Here is a 27264-nt window from a genome sequence, read left to right on the forward strand (position 1 = left end):
AAAGGCAGCTTTGCAAGCCATACTTAAATGGTCGCATGGAATAAATGCTTTGCAGTGGCCATTGCTATCGTGGCTTCTGCAGTTCTCCACTTTCTTAACCACCTGTGGTAATGTAGACGGCGTTGCGGGGTTGAAAGGTTTTGATTTATTTATATACTTTGCTGTAGCACAATATTTTTTTGATGTCATACATTTTTTTGCAAAGCATTTCTGATTTGCAGTACGCAAAGTATTGCCCGTCAATCATCCCTAATTACTTTGGCTCCAGACACCTTAAATTCAGGTACAGACTCCCCACCCCTTTCTGTACAATTTTGATTGAGACATGTTGATTGATGTTGTAAGTTATGTCCAGGATCAAAACATTTGTGACCATCTATATTCATTGGGTTTTGTCTCGTGGAACCCGTACTACCACCACCACCACCACTACTACTACTGCAGTCAGCCGATGATTAATTTGCAATTTACCGAAATGGTTGCTGACGTCACCACAACGCATTTTAGCAGCCAGACACGTGTTGTGACCGAGAACATCGGTTTTTTTTTTTTTTGTCATTTAGAGGAAAATGCATTTGAGCGTTTGAGTCACTTCATCAAAAGTTGCTAAAAGTTTTTATTTTTTTAAGTATCTAAATTTGTTGCTAGGAAAAGTTTCTAAATCTAGCAAAATTAGCTAAATTGGCATCACTGATCTCAATACTGCCGGTTGATGAGACGGTTGGAGCCTCTTTACCGCCGTTCATCTGTGCACGACAACAATCACACTATAAGATCATTTTCCATAACAATTTAACAGAAACGCGGACAGTTTGTTAACATAACATTTATAAAGGATTTCAAAAAAGGTAAGGTAGCAACAACAACATAATAAGGTCTGTGGATATATTATCCAACTCTAAACTTAATCAAGTATCTAAAAACAGCTAATCAGTGCTCGGTAGCCATCTTGTTGTTGTCGACCGATATAACTCTTAATAACCCGTGTAGTGTCTTATTATTATTATTATTATTGTATATAACCCATTAATACACCAGGATGTCCAGACGAGGCCGTACCGGGTCCGACCGGGCTCCGGAGGAAACGGGACACGGAGGAGCACCGGCCGAAGGAGAGAAGACGGGCTCTGCAGGCCCGACACCGGGCCAACCTGGCCACCCTGTTCGAGACGCCAACACCGTGGTCTGTCCCACATCCGACAAGATGCCTGCCAAGGTGAGAGAAATATAGAGATGGCTAAACAATCTGAAATTATCTTCCTCAGTTCCTCTCCTTCATGTGGGTGTGATTAGGGGCTAACTGGTTAACTGTTGCTGGGTAGAGAGGGTGTGATTAGGGTTAACTGTTTCTGGGTGAGAGGGAGGGTGTGATTAGCTAACTGTTGCTGGGTAGAGAGGGTGTGATTAGGGGCTAACTGTTGTTGGGTAGAGAGAGGTGTGATTAGGGGCTAACTGGTTAACTGTTGCTGAGTAGAGGGTGTGATTAGGGGCTAACTGTTTCTGGGTAGAGAGGGTGTGATTAGGGGCTAACTGGTTAACTGTTGCTGCAGAGAGGGTGTGATTAGGGTTAACTGTTTCTGGGTAGAGAGTGTGATTAGGGGCTAACTGTTGCTGGGTAGAGAGGGTGTGATTAGGGGCTAACTGTTGTTGGGTAGAGAGGGTGTGATTAGGGGCTAACTGTTGCTGGGTAGAGAGGGTGTGATTAGGGGCTAACTGTTGCTGGGTAGAGAGGTGTGATTAGGGGCTAACTGGTTAACTGTTGCTGGGTAGAGAGGGTGTGATTAGGGGCTAACTGTTGCTGGGTAGAGAGGGTGTGATTAGGGGCCTAACTGTTGCTGGGTAGAGAGGGTGTGATTAGGGGCTAACTGTTTCTGGGTAGAGAGGGTGTGATTAGGGGCTAACTGGTTAACTGTTGCTGGGTAGAGAGGGTGTGATTAGGGGCTAACTGTTGTTGGGTAGAGAGGGTGTGATTAGGGGCTAACTGTTGCTGGGTAGAGAGGGTGTGATTAGGGGCTAACTGTTTCTGGGTAGAGAGGGTGTGATTAGGGGCTAACTGGTTAACTGTTGTTGGGTAGAGAGGTGTGATTAGGGGCTAACTGTTGTTGGGTAGAGAGGGTGTGATTAGGGGCTAACTGTTGCTGGGTAGAGAGGGTGTGATTAGGGGCTAACTGTTTCTGGGTAGAGAGGGTGTGATTAGGGGCTAACTGGTTAACTGTTGCTGGGTAGAGAGGGTGTGATTAGGGGCTAACTGTTGTTGGGTAGAGAGGGTGTGATTAGGGGGCTAACTGTTTCTGGGTAGAGAGGGTGTGATTAGGGGCTAACTGTTTCTGGGTAGAGGGTGTGATTAGGGGCTAACTGTTTCTGGGTAGAGAGGGTGTGATTAGGGGCTAACTGTTTCTGGGTAGAGAGAGGTGTGATTAGGGGCTAACTGTTTCTGGGTAGAGAGGAGTGTGATTAGGGGCTAACTGTTGTTGGGTAGAGAGGGTGTGATTAGGGGTTAACTGTTTCTGGGTAGAGAGGGTGTGATTAGGGGCTAACTGTTTCTGGGTAGAGAGGGTGTGATTAGGGGCTAACTGTTGTTGGGTAGAGAGGTGTGATTAGGGGCTAACTGTTGCTGGGTAGAGAGGGTGTGATTAGGGGCTAACTGTTGTTGGGTAGAGAGGGTGTGATTATGGGCTAACTGTTGTTGGGTAGAGAGGGTGTGATTAGGGGCTAACTGTTGTTGGGTAGAGAGGGTGTGATTAGGGGCTAACTGTTGTTGGGTAGAGAGGGTGTGATTAGGGGCTAACTGTTGTTGGGTAGAGAGGTGTGATTATGGGCTAACTGTTTCTGGGTAGAGAGGGTGTGATTAGGGGCTAACTGGTTAACTGTTGTTGGGTAGCGAGGGTGTGATTAGGGCCTAACTGTTGTTGGGTAGAGAGGTGTGATTAGGGGCTAACTGTTGCTGGGTAGAGAGGGTGTGATTAGGGGTTAACTGTTTCTGGGTAGAGAGGGTGTGATTAGGGGCTAACTGTTGCTGGGTAGAGAGGGTGTGATTAGGGGCTAACTGTTGCTGGGTAGAGAGGGTGTGATTATTGGCTAACTGGCTAACTGTTTCTGGGTAGAGAGTGTGTGATTAGGGGCTAACTGGCTAACTGTTTCTGGGTAGAGAGGTGTGATTAGGGGCTAACTGTTGCTGGGTAGAGAGGGTGTGATTAGGGGCTAACTGGCTAACTGTTGCTGGGTAGAGAGGGTGTGATTAGGGGCTAACTGGTTAACTGTTTCTGGGTAGAGAGGGTGTGATTAGGGGCTAACTGGCTAACTGTTGCTGGATAGAGAGGTGTGATTAGGGGCTAACTGGTTAACTGTTGCTGGATAGAGAGGGGTGATTAGGGGCTAACTGGCTAACTGTTGCTGGATAGAGAGGGTGTGATTAGGGGCTAACTGGTTAACTGTTGCTGGATAGAGAGGGTGTGATTAGGGGCTAACCGGCTAACTGTTGCTGGGTAGAGAGGGTGTGATTAGGGGCTAACTGGCTAACTGTTGCTGGGTAGAGAGGGTGTGATTAGGGGCTAACTGGTTAACTGTTGTTGGGTAGCGAGGGTGTGATTAGGGGCTAACTGGCTAACTGTTGCTGGGTAGAGAGGGTGTGATTAGGGGCTAACTGTTGTTGGGTAGAGAGGGTGTGATTAGGGGCTAACTGTTGCTGGGTAGAGAGGGTGTGATTAGGGGCTAACTGGTTAACTGTTGTTGGGTAGAGAGGGTGTGATTAGGGGCTAACTGTTGCTGGGTAGAGAGGGTGTGATTAGGGGTTAACTGTTTCTGGGTAGAGAGGGTGTGATTAGGGGCCAACTGTTGCTGGGTAGAGAGGGTGTGATTAGGGGTTAACTGTTTCTGGGTAGAGAGGGTGTGATTAGGGGCTAACTGTTTCTGGGTAGAGAGGGTGTGATTAGGGGCCAACTGTTTCTGGGTAGAGAGGGTGTGATTAGGGGCTAACTGTTGTTGGGTAGAGAGGGTGTGGTTAGGGGTTAACTGTTTCTGGGTAGAGAGGGTGTGATTAGGGGCTAACTGTTTCTGGGCAGAGAGGGTGTGATTAGGGGCTAACTGTTGCTGGGTAGAGAGGGTGTGATTAGGGCTAACTGTTGTTGGGTAGAGAGCGTGTGATTAGGGGCTAACTGTTGTTGGGTAGAGAGGGTGTGATTAGGGGCTAACTGTTGTTGGGTAGAGAGGGTGTGATTAGGGGCTAACTGTTGTTGGGTAGAGAGGGAGTGATTAGGGGCTAACTGTTGTTGGGTAGAGAGGGTGTGATTATGGGCTAACTGTTGTTGGGTAGAGAGGGTGTGATTAGGGGCTAACTGTTGTTAGGTAGAAGGTGGATAAAGGCTAACTGTTTCTAGGTAGAAGGTAGAATTAAAGGAGTGTTTCAATAGAAAGAGGCTAACTGGTTTAACTGTTGTTGGGTAGAAGGTGTGATTAGGGAGCTAACTATTGTTAGGTGGAAAGTGTGATGCAAAGGGCTAACTGGTTCTAGGTAGAAGGAGTAATTAGGGGCTAACTGTTTCTGGAAGAAAGAAAGTATGATTAGGGGCTAACTGTTGTTAGGTAGAAAGTGTAAATTAAAGGGCTAACTATTTGTTAGGTAAGGTATGATTAGAGGCTAACTATTATTAGGTAGAAAGGGTGTGATTAGGGGCTAACTGTTGCTGGGTAGAGAGGGTGTGATTAGGGGCCAACTGTTGTTGGGTAGAGAGGGTGTGATTAGGGGCTAACTGTTGCTGGGTAGAGAGGGTGTGATTAGGGGCTAACTGTTGTTGGGTAGAGAGGGTGTGATTAGGGGCTAACTGTTGTTGGGCAGAGAGGTGTGATTAGGGCTAACTGTTGTTGGGTAGAGAGGTGTGATTAGGGCCAACTGTTGTTGGGTAGAGAGGGTGTGATTATGGGCCAACTGTTTCTGGGTAGAGAGGTGTGATTAGGGGCCAACTGGTTAACTGTTGTTGGGTAGCGAGGTGTGATTAGGGCCTAACTGTTGTTGGGTAGAGAGGGTGTGATTAGGGGCTAACTGTTGCTGGGTAGAGAGGGTGTGATTAGGGGTTAACTGTTTCTGGGTAGAGAGGGTGTGATTAGGGGCTAACTGTTGCTGGGTAGAGAGGGTGTGATTAGGGGCTAACTGTTGCTGGGTAGAGAGGGTGTGATTATTGGCTAACTGGCTAACTTTTTCTGGGTAGAGAGTGTGTGATTAGGGGCTAACTGGCTAACTGTTGCTGGGTAGAGAGGGTGTGATTAGGGGCTAACTGTTGCTGGGTAGAGAGGGTGTGATTAGGGGCTAACTGGCTAACTGTTGCTGGGTAGAGAGGGTGTGATTAGGGGCTAACTGGTTAACTGTTTCTGGGTAGAGAGGGTGTGATTAGGGGCCAACTGGCTAACTGTTGCTGGATAGAGAGGTGTGATTAGGGGCTAACTGGTTAACTGTTGCTGGATAGAGAGGGGGTGATTAGGGCTAACTGGCTAACTGTTGCTGGATAGAGAGGGTGTGATTAGGGCTAACTGGCTAACTGTTGCTGGATAGAGAGGGGTGATTAGGGGCTAACTGGCTAACTGTTGCTGGGTAGAGAGGGTGTGATTAGGGGCTAACTGGCTAACTGTTGCTGGGTAGAGAGGGTGTGATTAGGGGCTAACTGGTTAACTGTTGTTGGGTAGCGAGGGTGTGATTAGGGCTAACTGGCTAACTGTTGCTGGGTAGAGAGGGTGTGATTAGGGGCTAACTGTTGCTGGGTAGAGAGGGTGTGATTAGGGGCTAACTGGTTAACTGTTGCTGGGTAGAGAGGGTGTGATTAGGGCCAACTGGTTAACTGTTGTTGGGTAGAGGGGTGTGATTAGGGGCTAACTGTTGCTGGGTAGAGAGGGTGTGATTAGGGCTAACTGTTGCTGGGTAGAGAGGTGTGATTAGGGCTAACTGTTGCTGGGTAGAGGGGTGTGATTAGGGGCTAACTGTTGCTGGGTAGAGAGGGTGTGATTAGGGGCTAACTGTTGTTGGGTAGAGAGGGTGTGATTAGGGGCTAACTGTTGCTGGGTAGAGAGGGTGTGATTAGGGGCTAACTGGTTAACTGTTGTTGGGTAGAGAGGGTGTGATTAGGGGCTAACTGTTGTTGGGTAGAGAGGGTGTGATTAGGGCTAACTGGTTCTGGGTAGAGAGGTGTGATTAGGGGCTAACTGTTGTCTGGGTAGAGAGGGTGTGATTAGGGGCTAACTGTTGCTGGGTAGAGAGGGTGTGATTAGGGGCTAACTGTTTCTGGGTAGAGAGGGTGTGATTAGGGGCCAACTGTTGTTGGGTAGAGAGGGTGTGATTAGGGGCTAACTGTTGTCTGGGTAGAGAGGGTGTGATTAGGGGCTAACTGTTGCTGGGTAGAGAGGGTGTGATTAGGGGCTAACTGTTGCTGGGTAGAGAGGGTGTGATGTGAGGGTTAGGGCTAACTGTTGCTGGGCAGAGAGGGTGTGATTAGGGCAGCTGGCTAACTGTTGTTGGGTAGAGAGGGTGTGATTAGGGGCTAACTGTTGTTGGGTAGAGAGGTGTGATTAGGGGCTAACTGGTTAACTGTTGTTGGGTAGAGAGGGTGTGATTAGGGGCTAACTGTTGCTGGGTAGAGAGGGTGTGATTAGGGGCTAACTGGTAACTGTTGTTGGGTAGAGAGGGTGTGATTAGGGGCTAACTGGTTAACTGTTGCTGGGTAGAGAGGGTGTGATTAGGGGCCAACTGTTGCTGGGTAGAGAGGGTGTGATTAGGGGCTAACTGTTGCTGGGTAGAGAGGGTGTGATTAGGGGCTAACTGTTGTCTGGGTAGAGAGGTGTGATTAGGGGCTAACTGTTGCTGGGTAGAGAGGGTGTGATTAGGGGCTAACTGTTGCTGGGTAGAGAGGGTGTGATTAGGGGCTAACTGCTTGTCTGGGTAGAGAGGGTGTGATTAGGGGCTAACTGGCTAACTGTTGTCTGGGTAGAGAGGGTGTGATTAGGGGCTAACTGTTGTTGGGTAGAGAGGTGTGATTAGGGGCTAACTGTTTCTGGGTAGAGAGGGTGTGATTAGGGGCTAACTGTTTCTGGGTAGAGAGGGTGTGATTAGGGGCTAACTGTTGCTGGGTAGAGAGGTGTGATTAGGGGCTAACTGTTTCTGGGTAGAGAGGGTGTGATTAGGGGCTAACTGTTTCTGGGTAGAGAGGGTGTGATTAGGGGCTAACTGTTTCTGGGTAGAGAGGGTGTGATTAGGGGCTAACTGTTGCTGGGTAGAGAGGGTGTGATTAGGGGCTAACTGTTGCTGGGTAGAGAGGGTGTGATTTGGGGTTAGCTGGCTAACTGTTGCTGGGTAGAGAGGGTGTGATTTGGGGCTAACTGGTTTCTGGGTAGAGAGGGTGTGATTAGGGGCTAACTGTTTCTGGGTAGAGAGGGTGTGATTAGGGGCTAACTGTTTCTGGGTAGAGAGGGTGTGATTAGGGGCTAGCTGGCTAACTGTTGCTGGGTAGAGAGGGTGTGATTTGGGGCTAGCTGGCTAACTGTTGCTGGGTAGAGAGGGTGTGATTTGGGGTTAGCTGGCTAACTGTTGCTGGGTAGAGAGGGGTGATTTGGGGTTAGCTGGCTAACTGTTGCTGGGTAGAGAGGGTGTGATTTGGGGTTAGCTGGCTAACTGTTGCTGGATAGAGTGTGATTTGGGGTTAGCTGGCTAACTGTTGCTGGGTAGAGAGGGTGTGATTTGGGGTTAGCTGGCTAACTGTTGCTGGGTAGAGAGGGTGTGATTTGGGGCTAGCTAGCTAACTGTTGCTGGGTAGAGAGGGTGTGATTTGGGGCTAGCTGCTAACTGTTGCTGGGTAGAGAGGGTGTGATTTGGGGCTAGCTGGCTAACTGTTGCTGGGTAGAGAGGGTGTGATTTGGGGCTAGCTAGCTAACTGTTGCTGGGTAGAGAGGGTGTGATTTGGGGCTAGCTGGCTAACTGTTGCTGGGTAGAGTGTGATTTGGGGTTAGCTGGCTAACTGTTGCTGGATAGAGAGAGTGTGATTTGGGGCTAGCTAGCTAACTGTTGCTGGGTAGAGAGTGTGATTTGGGGCTAGCTGGCTAACTGTTGCTGGATAGAGAGGTGTGATTTGGGGCTAGCTAGCTAACTGTTGCTGGGTAGAGAGGGTGTGATTTGGGGCTAGCTGGCTAACTGTTGCTGGGTAGAGAGGGGTGATTTGGGGTTAGCTGGCTAACTGTTGCTGGGTAGAGAGGGGTGATTTGGGGCTAGCTGGCTAACTGTTGCTGGGTAGAGAGGGTGTGATTTGGGGCTAGCTGGCTAACTGTTGCTGGGTAGAGAGGGTGTGATTTGGGGTTAGCTGGCTAACTGTTGCTGGATAGAGAGAGTGTGATTGGGGCTAGCTGGCTAACTGTTGCTGGGTAGAGAGGGGGTGATTTGGGGCTAGCTGGCTAACTGTTGCTGGGTAGAGAGAGTGTGATTTGGGGTTAGCTGGCTAACTGTTGCTGGATAGAGAGGGTGATTTGGGGCTAGCTAGCTAACTGTTGCTGGGTAGAGAGAGGGTGATTTGGGGCTAGCTAGCTAACTGTTGCTGGGTAGAGAGGGGTGATTTGGGGTTAGCTGGCTAACTGTTGCTGGGTAGAGAGGGTGTGATTTGGGGCTAGCTGGCTAACTGTTGCTGGGTAGAGAGGGGGTGATTTGGGGTTAGCTGGCTAACTGTTGCTGGGTAGAGAAAGTGTGATTTGGTAGGGAGGGTATACTTTTCTGATTCAAAGTTACTGGTTATTGTCGACTTTCTCTACTTTCCAAAAACATCTTCACCTACCTGGCCATGCAGGCTATATCTTCACCTACCTGGCGACGCAGGTAGATCCTCACCTGCCTGGTGATACAGGTAGATCTTCACCTACCTGGTGAGGCAGGTAGATCTTCACCTACCTGGTGAGCGGAAACCTCAGTTGAATGTGTTGTATTGTAAAGTGTGATTGTAATGTTGTCTGGTCGGTCAGTGGAAGATCTTGGACCACGCCAAAGGATTTCTGAAAGAGCAGGAAGCCCACCTGAGCAGACTGATGCTACTGAAAGGTGAGAGGAGCCCAATGCCCTTTTGATGTGTACAGAAAAGCTCTGTGATTAAGGGCACGGTTTCTTATTGACCGACATGTGTTTTAGGGATATTCCTCGGTAATGAAGACGGGCCGTGCAGCTTGGAGGAAGTGAGGGCAGAGTACCGGAGGCTGCAGTCACACAGCAGGTACACTACTACCATTGACATACACCAGGAACCCACTGTTCCTACACCAGTCAGTTAAGAACTAATTCTTATTTACAATGACGGCTCACCGGGGAACAGTGGGTTAACTGGTCTAGGAACAGTGGGTTAACTGGTCTGGGAACAGTGGGTTAACTGGTCTAGGAACAGTGGGTTAACTGTCTTGTTCAGGGGCAGAACAACATATTTTTACTTTGTCAGCTCTGGGATTTGATCCAGCAACCTTTCGGTTACTAACCCCAGCTCTAACCACTAGACTACCTGCTGGTTACTTGTCCAACGCTCTAACCACTAGGCTACCTGCTGGTTACTGGTCCAACGCTCTAACCACTAGGCTACCTGCTGGTTACTGGTCCAACGCTCTAACCACTAGGCTACCTGCTGGTTACTAGTCCAACGCTCTAACCACTAGGCTACCTGCTGGTTACTGGTCCAACGCTCTAACCACTAGGCTACCTGCTGGTTACTGGTCAACACTCTAACCACTGAGCTACCTGCTGGTTACTAGTCCAACGCTCTAACCACTAGGGCTACCTGCTGGTTACTGGTCCAACGCTCTAACCACTAGGCTACCTGCTGGTTACTGGTCCAACGCTCTAACCACTAGGGTACCTGCTGGTTACTAGTCCAACGCTCTAACCACTAGGCTACCTGCTGGTTACTAGTCCAACGCTCTAACCACTAGGCTACCTGCTGGTTACTAGTCCAACGCTCTAACCACTAGGCTACCTGCTGGTTACTAGTCCAACGCTCTAACCACTAGGCTACCTGCTGGTTACTGGTCCAACGCTCTAACCACTAGGCTACCTGCTGGTTACTAGTCCAACGCTCTAACCACTAGGCTACCTGCTGGTTACTAGTCCAACGCCCTAACCACTAGGCTACCTGCTGGTTACTAGTCCAACGCTCTAACCACTAGGCTACCTACTGGTTACTGGTCCAACGCTCTAACCACTAGGCTACCTAGCTGGTTACTGGTCCAACGCTCTAACCACTAGGCTACCTGCCGCCCCCATAGATACTGGTGCAAAGCCTAGGTAGCCTAGCGGGTTAAGAGCATTGGGCCAGTAACTGAAAGGTTGTTGGTTTGAATCCCCGAGCTGACAAGGTGGGGGAGAAAACCTTCCGTTCTGCCGTTGAGCGAGGCAGTTAACAACAGCAGCTCCCTGGGCCCCGATGACTTGGGTTAAGACAGTTAACAACAGCAGCTCCCTGGACCCCGATGACGTGGGTTAAGGCAGTTAACAACAGCAGCCCCCAGGGCCTCGATGACGTGGGTTAAGACAGTTAACAACAGCAGCTCCCTGGGCCCCGATGACGTGGGTTAAGGCAGTTAACAACAGCAGCTCCCAGGGCCCCGATGACGTGGGTTAAGGCAGTTAACGACAGCAGCTCCCTGGGCCCCGATGACGTGGGTTAAGGCAGTTAACAACAGCAGCTCCCAGGGCCTCGATGACGTGGGTTAAGGCAGTTAACAACAGCAGCTCCCTGGGCCCCGATGACGTGGGTTAAGGCAGTTAACAACAGCAGCTCCCTGGGCCCCGATGACGTGGGTTAAGACAGTTAACAACAGCAGCTCCCTGGGCCCCGATGACGTGGGTTAAGACAGCTAACAACAGCAGCTCCCTGGGCCCCGATGACGTGGGTTAAGGCAGTTAACAACAGCAGCTCCCTGGGCCCCGATGACGTGGGTTAAGACAGTTAACAACAGCAGCTCCCTGGGCCCCGATGACGTGGGTTAAGACAGTTAACAACAGCAGCTCCCTGGGCCCCGATGACGTGGGTTAAGACAGTTAACAACAGCAGCTCCCTGGGCCCCGATGACGTGGGTTAAGGCAGTTAACAACAGCAGCTCCCTGGGCCCCGATGACGTGGGTTAAGACAGTTAACAACAGCAGCTCCCTGGGCCCCGGCGTGACGTGGGTTAAGGCAGCACACAGCAGCTCCCTGCCCCGATGACGGGTTAAGGCAGTTAACCACAGCAGCTCCCTGGGCCCCGATGACGTGCTGCTGCAGTTACATAGTGAGCTCCCTGGGCCCCGAGACGTGGGTTAAGGCAGTTAACCACAGCAGCTCCCTGGGCCCCAAAGACGTGTTAAGGCACCCACTGCCCCCTCTTGAGCCAGAGGGGTTTGTAAGGCAGCCCACTGCCCTCTCTGAGCCAGAGGGGTTTGTGGGTTAAGGCAGCTCATTGCCCTCTCTGAGCCAGAGGGTTTGTGGGTTAGCAGCCCACTGCCCCTCTGAGTCAGTAGGGTTTAGGTAAAAGCTGAAGACACATTTCAGTGACTAGGTATCCCTTTCCCTAAGTAACCAGCGTGTACACCTGCAGTTAGTATAGATTACCACTGGGGGCAGCATCCCATGTTATTGATCATCTACCCATGTTATTGATCATCTACCCATGTTATTGATCATCTACCCATGTTATTGATCATCTACCCACATGTTATTGATCATCTACCCATGTTATTGTTTTGTCTATATACATCTACCATGTTATTGATCAACTACCCATGTTATTGATCATCTACCCATGTTATTGATCATCTACCCATGTTATTGATCATCTACCCATGTTATTGATCATCTCATGTTATCTACCCATGTTATTGATCATCTACCCATGTTATTGATCATCTACCCATGTTATTGATCATCTACCCATGTTATTGATCATCTACCCATTGTATTAAATACATCTACCCATGTTATTGATCATCTACAGTTATTGATCAACTACCCATGTTATGATCATCTACCCATGTTATTGATCATCTACCCATGTTATTGATCATCTACCCATGTTATTGATCATCTACCCATGTTATTGATCATCTACCCATGTTATTGATCATCTGCCCATGTTATTGATCAACTTATATTGATCATCTACCCATGTTATTGATTTACCCATGTTATTGATCATCTACCCATGTTATTGATCATCTACAGTTGTTTATATACATCTACCCATGTTATTGATCATCTACCCATGTTATTGATCATCTACCCATGTTATTGATCATCTACCCATGTTATTGATAATCTACCCATGTTATTGATCATCTACAGTTGTTTATATACATCTATGTTATTGATCATCTACCCATGTTATTGATCAACTACCCATGTTATTGGTCATCTACCCATGTTATTGATCATCTACAGTTGTTTATATACATCTACCCATGTTATGATCATCTACCCATGTTATTGATCATCTACCCATGTTATTGATCATCTACCCATGTTATTGATCATCTACCCATGTTATTTCCATGTTATTGATCAACTACCCATGTTATTGATCATCTACCCATGTTATTGATCATCTACCCATGTTATTGATCAACTACCCATGTTGATCATTTACCCATGTTATTGATCATCTACCCATGTTATTGATCATCTACCCATGTTATTGATCATCTACCCATGTTATTGATCATCTACCCATGTTATTGATCATCTACCCATGTTATTGATCATCTACCCATGTTATTGATCATTATATTGATCATCTACCCATGTTATTGATCATCTACCCATGTTATTGATCATCTACCCATGTTATTGATCATCTACCCAGTTGTTTATATTGATCATCTACCCATTGTATTGATCATCTACCCATGTTATTGATCATCTACCCATGTTATTGATCATCTACCCATGTTATTGATCATCTACCCATGTTATTGATCATCTATCCATGTTATTGATCATCTACCCATGTTATTGATCATCTACCCATGTTATTGATCATCTACCCATGTTATTGATCATCTACCCATGTTATTGATCGACTACAGTTGTTTATACTCATCTACCCATTGTATTGATCAACTACCCATGTTATTGATCAACTACCCATGTTATTGATCATCTACAGTTGTTTATAAACTACATGTAAAATCAATTTCTATTGTTATTGTAGATGTCAATTAGCTTATTTTTTCAGTCTTACATTTGTTCCTCTACTCCACTTCTCTTTCTCCCCCCTCCCCTCATCTACCCTTCTTCCTTTGATCATCTACCCATGTTATTGATCATCTACAGTTGTTTATACTCATCTACCCATTGTATTGATCATCTACCCATGTTATTGATCATCTACCCATGTTATTGATCTCTACGGTTGTTTATTGATCATCTACCCATTGTAGTGATCATCTACCCATGTTGATCATCTACCATGCTATTGATCATCACCCATATTATTGATCATCTACAGTTGTTTATGCTCATCTACATGTAAAATCAATTTCTATTGTTATTGTAGATGTTTAGCTTATTTTTCAGTCTTACATTAAAAACGTGTTCCCCTTTCCCTCCTACTCCTCTTCCCCCTTTCCCTCCCCCTCCTCTTCTCCCCTCCCCTCCCCTCCCCCTCCCCCTCCTCCTTCTCCCCCCTCCCCTCCCTCCCCCTCCCTCCTCTCCCCTCCCTCCCCTCCCCTCCTCTCCTCCTCCTCCCCCTCCTCCCTCCCCCTCCCCCTCCTCCTCCCCCTCCCCCTCCCCCCCCCTCCTCCCCTCCCCCTCCCCCCCCTTCTCCCCTCCCCTCCCCTTAGCTCCCTGCGCTCCAGAAGACCTGGTGGCCACAGACGTCATGACGGGCTGACGGCGGAGAGGACCTGACTGAGACCAGTGAGGAAGACTCTGCGGAGGAGACTCTGGATGACTCCGCCCCTCTCAGACCTCCATCAACTCTCTAACCAACATCCTGGAGTTTGAAGGGTGGGGGCTCGCGCCAGGGTTAACTTGAGTAGCGAACAGCAACATCGCTAGCCTATGGCAATCTACTATAGGAGAAAAGTTTAGGCCACCTATTCTATTGGTCAGCTTGTCGAAAGAAATAGCCTGTGACAAACAGACTCTGGGACAGTTTTGGGACGATAGATCCCAGATTCATACGACCAATAGGATTTATATATAAGGAATATGTGTATATATATATTTATATATAAGCAATATATATATACATGTATATATATTTATATATTTATATATATATATATTTATATATTTATGTATACAGTTGAAGTCGAAGTTTACATACACCTTAGCAAAAAATATATTTAATAATAATAATAATAATAATAATAAATATATTTAAATATATTTAAACTAAACTTTAAACTTAAAGTTTTCCACAATTCCTGACATTTAATCCGAAAGTAGAAATTCCCTGTCTTCGGTCTGTTAGGATCACCACTTTATTTTAAGAATGTGAAATGTCAGAATAATAGTAGAGAGAGTGATTTATTTCAGCTTTTATTTCTTTCATCACATTCCCAGTGGGTCAGAAGTTTACATACACTGAATTAGTATTTGGTAGCAATGCCTTTAAATTGTTTAAGTTGGGTCAAAAGTTTCAGGTAGCCTTCCACAAGTTTCCCACAATAAGTTGGGTGAATTTTGTCCCATTCCTCCTGACAGAGCTGGTGTAACTGAGTCAGGTTTGTAGGCCTCCTTGCTCGCACACACTTTTTTTCAGTTCTGCCCACAAATGTTCTATGGGATTGAGGTCAGGGCTTTGTGATGGCCACTCCAATACCTTGACTTTGTTGTCTTTAAGCCATTTTGCCTCAACTTATGCTTGGGGTCGTTGTCCATCTGGAAGACTCATTTATACAACCAAGCTTTAACTTCTGTGAACTGGTATTTCCATCAGTGTAGAGGCTATACAGCTGACCATCAGTGTGGAGGCTATACAGCTGACCATCAGTGTGGAGGCTATACAGCTGACCATCAGTGTAGAGGCTATACAGCTGACCCTCAGTGTAGAGGCTATACAGCTGACCATCAGTGTAGAGGCTATACAGCTGACCCTCAGTGTAGAGGCTATACAGCTGACGATCAGTGTAGAGGCTATACAGCCGACCATCAGTGTAGAGGCTATACAGCTGACCCTCAGTGTAGAGGCTATACAGCTGACCATCAGTGTAGAGGCTATACAGCTGACCATCAGTGTAGAGGCCATACAGCTGACCATCAGTGTAGAGGCTATACAGCTGACCATCAGTGTAGAGGCTATACAGCTGACCATCAGTGTAGAGGCTATACAGCTGACCATCAGTGTAGAGGCTATACAGCTGACCCTCAGTGTAGAGGCTATACAGCTGACCATCAGTGTAGAGGCTATACAGCTGACCATCAGTGTAGAGGCCATACAGCTGACCATCAGTGTAGAGGCTATACAGCTGACCATCAGTGTAGAGGCTATACAGCTGACCCTCAGTGTAGAGGCTATACAGCTGACCCTCAGTGTAGAGGCTATACAGCTGACCATCAGTGTAGAGGCTATACAGCTGACCCTCAGTGTAGAGGCTATACAGCTGACCCTCAGTGTAGAGGCTATACAGCTGACCAGTCAACTGGTATTTCCATCAGTGTAGAGGCTATACAGCTGACCATCAGTGTAGAGGCTATACAGCTGACCATCAGTGTAGAGGCTATACAGCTGACCATCAGTGTAGAGGCTATACAGCTGACCATCAGTGTAGAGCACATATGTCAGAGTCAAGGCCCCGCGGGAAGGTTTTTACGGCCCCTGGGATGATCTTGATTTATTATTAGAACGGCCCGCAGACCGCAGCAAGCCGGCAGCCCGCAGATCTTTTACACGCACCAATACTACATTTCCCACAATGCAACGGTGACGCACCGAGCAGTAGGCTGCTTCATTTCAATATTTATTGGCACAGCAGTTGTCAGCATCACAGTAAAATTAACTTTCAGATACCCATCAAAAATGGCAAAACGGAAGGTGGACACTGAGAACCGGGGTTTCAAACAAGGTGGGAGTCGGAGTATTTGTTCACGGAGGTAGCTGGAAAACCTGTGTGTCTTCTGTGTGGAGAAAGTGTGGCGGTACTGAAAGAGTATAATCTGAGACGACATTATGAAACGAAACACGCGGACAAAAACAAGAATATGGACATGGAACAAAGGCTACAAAAGGCAGAGGAATTAAAACGAGGCCTCAAATCTCGACAGGCTCTGTTCAAAAAAGCCAAATCACAAGGCCAGGCTGCTGTCAAGGCCAGTTTTATTTTGGCAGAAGAGATCGCTAAATCAGCCCGGCCATTTACGGAGGGGGATTTCATCAAAAACTGCATGATTAAAGTTTGTGACGAAGTTTGCCCAGAAAAAGGCAACTCTTTTTAAATGTGAGTCTGAGCAGAAACACCATTGCCGAGAGAGTAGACCAGTTGTCCATCAATCTAAAAGAGCAGCTTGTGAAAAAGGGAAAAGATTTCATTGCATATTCCTTGGCTGTGGATGAGAGCACCGACATTTCTGACATTGCCCAGTTGTCAATTTTCATCCGCGGAGTGGACTCCAGCCTAAGCGTGACAGAGGAGTTTTTGGCTTTACGTCCTATGCATGGCACAACTACGGGGCATGATTTGTATGAAGAGGTGTCAAGATGTGTAAATGAGATGGAGCTGCCTTGGGAAAACTCGTGGGTTTGACAACCCGACGGAGCACCTGCGATGTGTGGACACAGGAGCGGACTGGTGGCGAAGATACGGGAAAAGATGCAAGAGGAAAACGCGACAGGTGAGCTGACAGCTTATCATTGTATCATACACCAGGAAGCGTTGTGCGGTAAAGCCTTGAAAATGGAGCATGTAATGAGCATCATCACGCGCACAGTTAACTTTATCAGAGCCAAAGGTTTGAATCACCGCCAGTTCAAGGCATTTCTGACGGAGTTAGAAACGGAGCATGGTGATTTGCCTTATCACACAGAGGTGCGATGGCTAAGCCAGGGAAAGGTGCTTCAAAGATGTTTCGAGCTTCGTGAGGAGATTTGTCTGTTCTTGGACAGCAAAGGGAAAGACACAACACAACTCCGAGACGAAATGTTTCTGTGTGAAATGGCTTTTCTGTGTGACATTACGAGTCATCTGAATGCAAATGAACTTGCAGCTGCAGGGTCGGGATCGTGTCATCTCTGATATGTACAGTACAGTGAAGGCATTTAAAACCAAACTGACTCTGTGGGAGACGCAGATGCGGAAAGAAAATTTGAGCCACTTTCCCAGCTGCCAGACCATGAAAGAGAAGCTCTCTACCAGTGCGTTCCCGAGCGCACAGTTGGCTGATAAAATAGGTATGCTTGCCGCTGACTTTCGACGCCGATTTGCTGACTTTGAAGCACAAAAAGCAGGTTGAACTGCTCGGTAACCCATTTGCTGTTGACGTGGAAAGCTCACCACCAAACCTCCAAATGGAGTTGATTGACCTCCAATGCAATGATGCACTGAGGGCAAAATATGCGGCAGTGGGTGCTGCGGAGTTCGCCCGTTTCCTCCCCGACACAATGCCCCAGCTGCGCATCCAGGCTGCTCAAACGTTGTCTATGTTTGGCAGCACATACCTGTGTGAACAACTGTTTTCTTTGATGAACTTGAACAAAACATCACACAGAAGTCGACTTACTGCTGAACACCTCCACTCAATTCTGAGGATTTCTCAGCTCAGAGCCTTACCCCGAACATTGATGAACTTGTGGAAAAGATGGGACACCACCAAGTATCACCCTCAACCTCAAACAAGTGAACATTACTGTGCAATCACATATTTAGAGTTTTTACTCAGTTCAAGTTTAAAAGTTAAAGTTTAATATTTGTTTTCACTGCATGTTACTTCTCCTTAAACAAAGTGTTGTTTTTGATTAATAGATTTTTGCACTTTATTTTATTGTATTTCAATCCAATTATATTTTAAAAATATTTCAGTTGAGTGGATGATAGAAAATTGCTATTATTGTTTTTTTCTTTGAAGTAAATTTAGCCCACTTTTGCTAAAATAGAAAATATAGGCTACTGATGGTGCCTTGAATACCGGTTTCTTTCATTTAATGTTCATGTTATGGGGATTTTTATATAAAGGAAATTTGTCTTTTGTGTCTGTTGAAAATTAAAGATTACTGACAGAGCCATAAGAAAATATTGCTTTATTTATCTGATCATATTGGAATATATTTGTTAGGTTTTCAGTAGGTTCAATTAGGTTCACTAGACTATATGCGTCATTTAAAAAATGTTCAATGAACATTGAACAGTCCGGCCCTCGGCTTGTAGCTAAATTTTTTATTTGGCCCTCCGTCCATTTGACTTTGACACCCCTGGTGTAGAGGCTATACAGCTGACCATCAGTGTAGAGGCTATACAGCTGACCAGTCAACTGGTATTTCCATCAGTGTAGAGGCTATACAGCTGACCATCAGTGTAGAGGCTATACAGCTGACCCCTCAGTGTAGAGGCTATACAGCTGACCAGTCAACTGGTATTTCCATCAGTGTAGAGGCTATACAGCTGACCATCAGTGTAGAGGCTATACAGCTGACCATCAGTGTAGAGGCTATACAGCCGGCCATCAGTGTAGAGGCTATACAGCTGACCATCAGTGTGGAGGCTATACAGCTGACTATCAGTGTAGAGGCTATACAGCTGACCATCAGTGTAGAGGCTATACAGCTGACTATCAGTGTAGAGGCTATACAGCTGACCATCAGTGTAGAGGCTATACAGCTGACCATCAGTGTAGAGGCTATACAGCTGACCATCAGTGTAGAGGCTATACAGCTGACCATCAGTGTGGAGGCTATACAGCTGACCATCAGTGTAGAGGCTATACAGCTGACCATCAGTGTAGAGGCTATACAGCTGACCATCAGTGTAGAGGCTATACAGCTGACCCAGTCAACTGGTATTTCCATCAGTGTAGAGGCTATACAGCCGACCATCAGTGTAGAGGCTATACAGCTGACCATCAGCTGACCATCAGAGGCTATACAGCTGACCATCAGTGTAGAGGCTATACAGCTGACCATCAGTGTAGAGGCTATACAGCTGACCATCAGTGTAGAGGCTATACAGCTGACCATCAGTGTAGAGGCTGTACAGCTGACCCTCAGTGTAGAGGCTATACAGCTGACCCTCAGTGTAGAGGCTATACAGCTGACCCTCAGTGTAGAGGCTATACAGCTGACCATCAGTGTAGAGGCTATACAGCTGACCATCAGTGTAGAGGCTATACAGCTGACCATCAGTGTAGAGGCTATACAGCTGACCATCAGTGTAGAGGCTATACAGCTGACCATCAGTGTAGAGGCTATACAGCTGACCAGTCAACTGGTCATTTCCATCAGTGTAGAGGCTATACAGCTGACCATCAGTGTAGAGGCTATACAGCTGACCATCAGTGTGGAGGCTATACAGCTGACCATCAGTGTAGAGGCTATACAGCTGACCATCAGTGTAGAGGCTATACAGCTGACCATCAGTGTAGAGGCTATACAGCTGACCATCAGTGTAGAGGCTATACAGCTGACCATCAGTGTAGAGGCTATACAGCTGACCATCAGTGTAGAGGCTATACAGCTGACCATCAGTGTAGAGGCTATACAGCTGACCAGTCAACTGGTATTTCCATCAGTGTAGAGGCTATACAGCCGACCATCAGTGTAGAGGCTATACAGCTGACCATCAGTGTAGAGGCTATACAGCTGACCATCAGTGTAGAGGCTATACAGCTGACCATCAGTGTAGAGGCTATACAGCTGACCATCAGTGTAGAGGCTATACAGCTGACCATCAGTGTAGAGGCTATACAGCTGACCATCAGTGTAGAGGCTATACAGCTGACCCTCAGTGTAGAGGACCATCTATACAGCTGACCAGTCAACTAGAGGCTATACAGGTATTACAGCTCCATCAGTGTGGAGGCTATACAGCTGACCATCAGTGTAGAGCTGCTATACAGCCGACCATCAGTGTAGAGGCTATACAGCTGACCATCAGTGTAGAGGCTATACAGCTGACCCTCAGTGTAGAGGCTATACAGCTGACCATCAGTGTAGAGGCTATACAGCTGACCATCAGTGTGGAGGCTATACAGCTGACCATCAGTGTAGAGGCTATACAGCTGACCATCAGTGTAGAGGCTATACAGCTGACCATCAGTGTAGAGGCTATACAGCTGACCCTCAGTGTAGAGGCTATACAGCTGACCATCCTCAGTGTAGAGGCTATACAGCTGACCATCAGTGTAGAGGCTATACAGCTGACCATCAGTGTAGAGGCTATACAGCTGACCTCAGTGTAGAGGCTATACAGCTGACCCTCAGTGTAGAGGCTATACAGCTGACCATCAGTGTAGAGGCTATACAGCTGACCATCAGTGTCAGAGGCTATACAGCTGACCATCAGTGTAGAGGCTATACAGCCGACCATCAGTGTAGAGGCTATACAGCTGACCATCAGTGTAGAGGCTATACAGCTGACCATCAGTGTAGAGGCTATACAGCTGACCAGTCAACTGGTATTTCCATCAGTGTAGAGGCTATACAGCTGACCATCAGTGTAGAGGCTATACAGCTGACCATCAGTGTAGAGGCTATACAGCTGACCATCAGTGTAGAGGCTATACAGCTGACCATCAGTGTAGAGGCTATATAGGTGTGGAGGCTATACAGCTGACCATCAGTGTAGAGGCTATACAGCTGACCATCAGTGTAGAGGCTATACAGCTGACCATCAGTGTAGAGGCTATACAGCTGACCATCAGTGTAGAGGCTATACAGCTGACCCTCAGTGTAGAGGCTATACAGCTGACCATCAGTGTAGAGGCTATACAGCTGACCATCAGTGTAGAGGCTATACAGCCGACCCTCAGTGTAGAGGCTATACAGCTGACCCTCAGTGTAGAGGCTATACAGCTGACCCTCAGTGTAGAGGCTATACAGCTGACCATCAGTGTAGAGGCTATACAGCTGACCATCAGTGTAGAGGCTATACAGCTGACCATCAGTGTAGAGGCTATACAGCTGACCCTCAGTGTAGAGGCTATACAGCTGACCATCAGTGTAGAGGCTATACAGCTGACCATCAGTGTAGAGGCTATACAGCTGACCATCAGTGTAGAGGCTATACAGCTGACCATCAGTGTAGAGGCTATACAGCTGACCATCAGTGTAGAGGCTATACAGCTGACCATCAGTGTAGAGGCTATACAGCTGACCATCAGTGTAGAGGCTATACAGCTGACCATCAGTGTAGAGGCTATACAGCTGACCATCAGTGTAGAGGCTATACAGACCATCTGACCATCAGTGTAGAGGCTATACAGCTGACCATCAGTGTAGAGGCTATACAGCTGACCATCAGTGTAGAGGCTATACAGCTGACCATCAGTGTAGAGGCTATACAGCTGACCATCAGTGTAGAGGCTATACAGCTGACCATCAGTGTAGAGGCTATACAGCTGACCATCAGTGTAGAGGCTATACAGCTGACCTCAGTGTAGAGGCTATACAGCTGACCTCAGTGTAGAGGCTATACAGCTGACCATCAGTATAGAGGCTATACAGCTGACCATCAGTGTAGAGGCTATACAGCTGACCATCAGTGTAGAGGCTATACAGCTGACCATCAGTGTAGAGGCTATACAGCTGACCATCAGTGTAGAGGCTATACAGCTGACCATCAGTGTAGAGGCTATACAGCTGACCATCAGTGTAGAGGCTATACAGCTGACCATCAGTGTAGAGGCTATACAGCTGACCCTCAGTGTAGAGGCTATACAGCTGACCATCAGTGTAGAGGCTATACAGCTGACCATCAGTGTAGAGGCTATACAGCTGACCATCAGTGTAGAGGCTATACAGCTGACCATCAGTGTAGAGGCTATACAGCTGACCATCAGTGTAGAGGCTATACAGCTGACCCTCAGTGTAGAGGCTATACAGCTGACCATCAGTGTAGAGGCTATACAGCTGACCATCAGTGTAGAGGCTATACAGCTGACCATCAGTGTAGAGGCTATACAGCTGACCCTCAGTGTAGAGGCTATACAGCTGACCCTCAGTGTAGAGGCTATACAGCTGACCCTCAGTGTAGAGGCTATACAGCTGACCCAGTCAACTGGTATTTTTGTTTATAGACCAACGTATGGACAGTCTGATTATAGACCAACCTGATTATATTGACAGTCTGATTATATTATAATATATAATATATAATTCTGTCCCTGCCTTCGTCTCAGTTGAAGCTACTCCCCAAAATCCAAATTAAACTGAAGTCATATTTTTTTTTATTAACAATCTGCCAGAATTTCAGCCTTGTCTGGTTGCTTCTATTGGATGTCTCCGTTGAGATGTTTTAACTGTCCATAGTGCGTTGAGTTAGTGCTCTCCTGGCCTGTGACTGGGGATCAAGGATTCAGCACGAGGGGATTTATAGCTGGGGGCACTGAGGTGCACCTCTGACCATGGGAGAGGGGTTTAAAAAAGGGACTCGTTCTTTTCACCAAATTAATGTATAACCTCCATAAAACAGCAATGATCTCTCTCTCTCTCCCCATCACCCTCTCTCTCTCCCCATCACCCTCTCTCTCTCCTTCACCCTCTCTATCTCCTTCACCCTCTCTCTCTTCCATCCCTCTTTCTTTCTTTCTCTCTCACCATCCCTATCTCTCTCCCCCTTCCCTCTCTCTCCCATCCCTATCTCTCTCCCCATCACCCTCTCTCTCCCATCCCTATCTCTCTCCCCTTCACCCTCTCTCTCCCATCCCTATCCCTCTCTCTCCCATCCCTATCTATCTCTCTCCCCCTTCACCCTCTCTCTCTCCTTCACCCTCTCTATCTCCTTCACCCTCTCTCTCTTCCATCCCTCTTTCTTTCTTTCTCTCTCACCATCCCTATCTCTCTCCCCCTTCCCTCTCTCTCCCATCCCTATCTCTGTCCCCATCACCCTCTCTCTCCCATCCCTATCTCTCTCCCCCTTCACCCTCTCTCTCCCATCCCTATCCCTCTCTCTCCCATCCCTATCTATCTCTCTCCCCCTTCACCCTCTCTCTCTCCCATCCCTATCCCTCTCTCTCTCCCATCCCTATCTCTCTCTCTCTCCATCCCTCTCTCTCACCCCTTCACCCTCTCTCTCCCCATCCCTCTCTCTCCCATCCCTATCTATCTCTCTCCCCCTTCACCCTCTCTCTCCCATCCCTATCCCTCTCTCTCCCATCCCTATCTATCTCTCTCCCCCTTCACCCTCTCTCTCTCCCATCCCTATCCCTCTCTCTCTCCCCATCCCTCTCTCTCCCATCCCTATCCCTTTCTCTCTCCCATCCCTATCTATCTCTCTCCCCCATCCCTATCTCTCTCTCTCTCCATCCCTCTCTCTCACCCCTTCACCCTCTCTCGCTCTCCCATCCCTATTTCTCTCTCCCATCCCTATCCCTCTCTCTCTCCCATCCCTATTTATCTCTCTCCCCCATCCCTCTCTCTCTCCATCCCTCTGTCTCACCCCTTCACTCTCTCTCGCTCTCCCATCCCTATTTCTCTCTCCCATCCCTATTTCTCTCTCCCCCATCCATATCTCTCTCTCCCCATCACCCTGTCTCTCTCCCATCCCTCTTTCCCCATCCCTCTCTCTCTCCCATCCCTATCTATCTCTCTCCCATCCCTCTTTCCCCATCCCTCTCTCTCTCCCATCCCTCTTTCCCCATCCCCCTCTCTCTCCCATCCCTATCTATCTCTCTCCCCAATCACCCTCTCTCTCTCCCCATCACTCTCCCCAATCCCTCTCTCTCTCCCCATCACTCTCCCCAATCCCTCTCTCTCTCCCCATCACTCTCTCCCCCATCCCACTCCACCATCTCTCTATTTCTCCCCAGGTACTTGTTGTTCTACAGACAGACACTGGAGAAGTTGGTTTGTAGCGGTGTGCTGAGCCCGGGACAGACTGGTCTGGCTGTAGTATCTGAAGCTATCTCAGGCCTGTGGGATAGCTTCTCTCCAGAGCGCCGGGCAGCCTACCAGACCTGTCCCCCCCAGCAGAGCACCCTGGGCTGGGAAGGGCCGCCAGAGACACCCCCTAATCCTGTTCCAGACACCCACCTCCACCTCACGCTCCACCCCTCCACTCAGGCAAACAGCCAGGGAGCCTCTTCTCCTTCTAGCTATGAAGAGGTGGGTACAGCTTTCCTTAATCAATTAGTTAATGAATTGTTTAATTGATTACTGGATTTGAATTGATTTGGCCAAGTGGCGCGGCGGTCTAAGGCATTGCATCTCCGTGCTAGTGGCGTCACTACAGACCCTGGTTCGATCCCCAGGCCCGTTTTCTTGAAGATCAGCTCTGTCCGAGACCCATCCGTTTTCTGAAGCAGCTCTGTCTGTCGGCGTCACTACAGACCCTGGTTCGATCCCCAGCCCGTTTTCTTGAAGATCACTCCGAGACCCATCCGCTGCAGCTCTGTCGGCGTCACTACAGACCCTGGTTCGATCCCCAGCCCGTTTTCTTGAAGATCACTCCGAGACCTGCATCCGCTCGATCCCCGGCCACTGACTTGTGTCGTTCCCACCAGCCATCCACACAGCCATCCGCTGTCATCAAATGGACTCATGGTATAAGCTGCTAGTTCTGACTGAGCTCGATCGTCATGAAACGCAAATACAGCGATGAGTTTCTCTCTCTTAGTGTCACCGCAAAGCTGCGTTGAGGAATAAACGGGAACGCCCACAAGGGGAAGTGCTGAGTAATGAGTCTCTGAAAACCAACTAAATTAATAAAACGACACGTCCTGATCAAACACAGTGTGACGGTAAACCCAGGGAGGTCTTTCAGAGCAGGATGCTTCTGGGAAAGCGGTCCTTCTGGGAAACGGTCCTTCTCCTTCTGGGAAAGCGGTGCTTCTGGGAAACGGTCCCGGGAAACGGTCCTTCAGGGAAACGGTCCTTCGGGAAATGGTCCTTCTGGGAAACGGTCCTTCGGGAAACGGTCCTTCGGGAAACGGTCCTTCTGGGAAACGGTCCTTCTGGGAAACGGTCCTTCTGGGAAACGGTCCTTCTGGGAAACGGTCCTTCTGGGAAACGGTCTTTCTGGGAAACAGTCCTTCTGGGAAACAGTCCTTCTGGGAAACAGTGATTCAGGGAAACAGTAGCTCTGGGAAACAGTCCTTCAGGGAATCTGGGAAACAGTCCTTCTGGGAAACGGTCTTTCTGGGAAACGGTCATTCTGGGAAACAGTCCTTCAGGGAAACAGTCCTTCTGGGAAACGGTGGTTCTGGAAACAGTCCTTCTGGGAAACGGTGGTTCTGGAAACAGTCCTTCTGGGAAACAGTGCTTCTGGGAAACAGTGGTTCTGGGAAACAGTCCTTCTGGGAAACGGTGGTTCTGGAAACAGTCCTTCTGGGAAACAGTCCTTCTGGGAAACGGTGGTTCTGGAAACAGTCCTTCTGGGAAACAGTCCTTCTGGGAAACAGTGCTTTGACAGTGGATAGTAGTAGATGTTTCTCTTTCTAACAATCCCCTGGCCTTGTACACAGCTAATAGCTGACTGAGAACCCACTCACACAGTTCTGGCTGGTTCATATACCACAGGAAGTGGTATCCTGTCTGACGGAGAACCTACTCACACAGTTCTGGGTTCATCTACAACAGGAAGTGGTATCCTGTCTGACTGAGAACCTACTCACACAGTTCTGGGTTCATCTACAACAGGAAGTGGTCTCCTGTCTGACTGAGAACCCACTCACACAGTTCTGGGTTCATCTACAACAGGAAGTGGTCTCCTGTCTGACGGAGAACCCACTCACACAGTTCTGGGTTCATCTACAACAGGAAGTGGTCTCCTGTCTAACTGAGAACCCACTCACACAGTTCTGGCTGGTTCATCTACAACAGGAAGTGGTCTCCTGTCTGACTGAGAACCCACTCACACAGTTCTGGGTTCATCTACAACAGGAAGTGGTCTCCTGTCTAACTGAGAACCCACTCACACAGTTCTGGCTGGTTCATATACCACAGGAAGTGGTATACTGTCTGACGGAGAACCCACTCACACAGTTCTGGGTTGTTCCATCTACAGCAGGAAGTGGCCTCCTGCCTGACTGAGGAAGCAGTAAATGTTCTGGTCCAGGTTGGCACCACGTACCCGTGTCAGTCCGGGTTCTCAACTCTGGCGGCGTACTTAAGAAAAGTACAGAAACAGATTCAATGCCGAGTATCACCTCTTGTCTGAAATGTATCACCTCTGAGTCTAAAACCTGAGCCCAGAATAGATGGGTTTGTTGAAAACTTCAACCTGTGGGATTTAATCAATCGGTTTATTCATGTTCAGAATTTAAAACAAATATTGTATTTTTAAACAGCACCAGTTCCAACTTAGACAGATAAAGAGTGTTTTTAACGAGGAGCAATGCTGCCCTACCAAGCCACAAGGCACTAACTGCTCGTTTGGTCTAAAATGAGTTTGTGTCATGTTCTGCTACATTAAATACAAGTTTAATCACGTGGACAAGTATCCTGCCTCGTATTGTGGTCAGGAGAAGATGAAAATGTTAACAGTAACTGGATGAAGATACTATGAATAGATAGAGATACTATGAATAGATAAGAGATACTATGAATAGATAGAGATACTGTGAATAGATAGAGATACTATGAAAAGATAGAGATACTGTGAATAGATAGATATACTATGAATGGATATGAATAGATATAGATACTATGAATAGATAGAGATACTGTGAATAGATAGAGATACTGTGAATAGATAGAGATACTATGAATAGATAGAGATACTATGAATAGATATGAATAGATAGAGATACTATGAATAGATAGAGATACTGTGAATAGATAGAGATACTATGAATAGATAGAGATACTATGAATAGATAGAGATACTGTGAATAGATAGAGATACTATGAATAGATAGAGATACTGTGAATAGATAGAGATACTGTGAATAGATAGAGATACTATGAATAGATAGAGATACTATGAATAGATAGAGATACTATGAATAGATATGAATAGATAGAGATACTGTGAATAGATAGAGATACTATGAATAGATAGAGATACTGTGAATAGATAGATATACTATGAATGGATATGAATAGATATAGATACTATGAATAGATAGAGATACTGTGAATAGATAGAGATACTATGAATAGATAGAGATACTATGAAAAGATAGAGATACTGTGAATAGATAG

At 47.3% G+C, this 27264-nt stretch overlaps 1 pseudogene; it reads left to right on the forward strand.

Annotated features, from left to right (window-relative positions):
* The first annotated feature begins 475 nt into the window (after nt 1-475).
* The window catches only part of LOC127921803 (stimulated by retinoic acid gene 8 protein-like), a 36762-nt pseudogene continuing 9973 nt past the window's right edge, over nt 476-27264 (forward strand).

Source organism: Oncorhynchus keta, unplaced genomic scaffold (genome assembly GCF_023373465.1).
Source record: "Oncorhynchus keta strain PuntledgeMale-10-30-2019 unplaced genomic scaffold, Oket_V2 Un_contig_23585_pilon_pilon, whole genome shotgun sequence".
Lineage (NCBI taxonomy): Eukaryota > Metazoa > Chordata > Actinopteri > Salmoniformes > Salmonidae > Oncorhynchus > Oncorhynchus keta.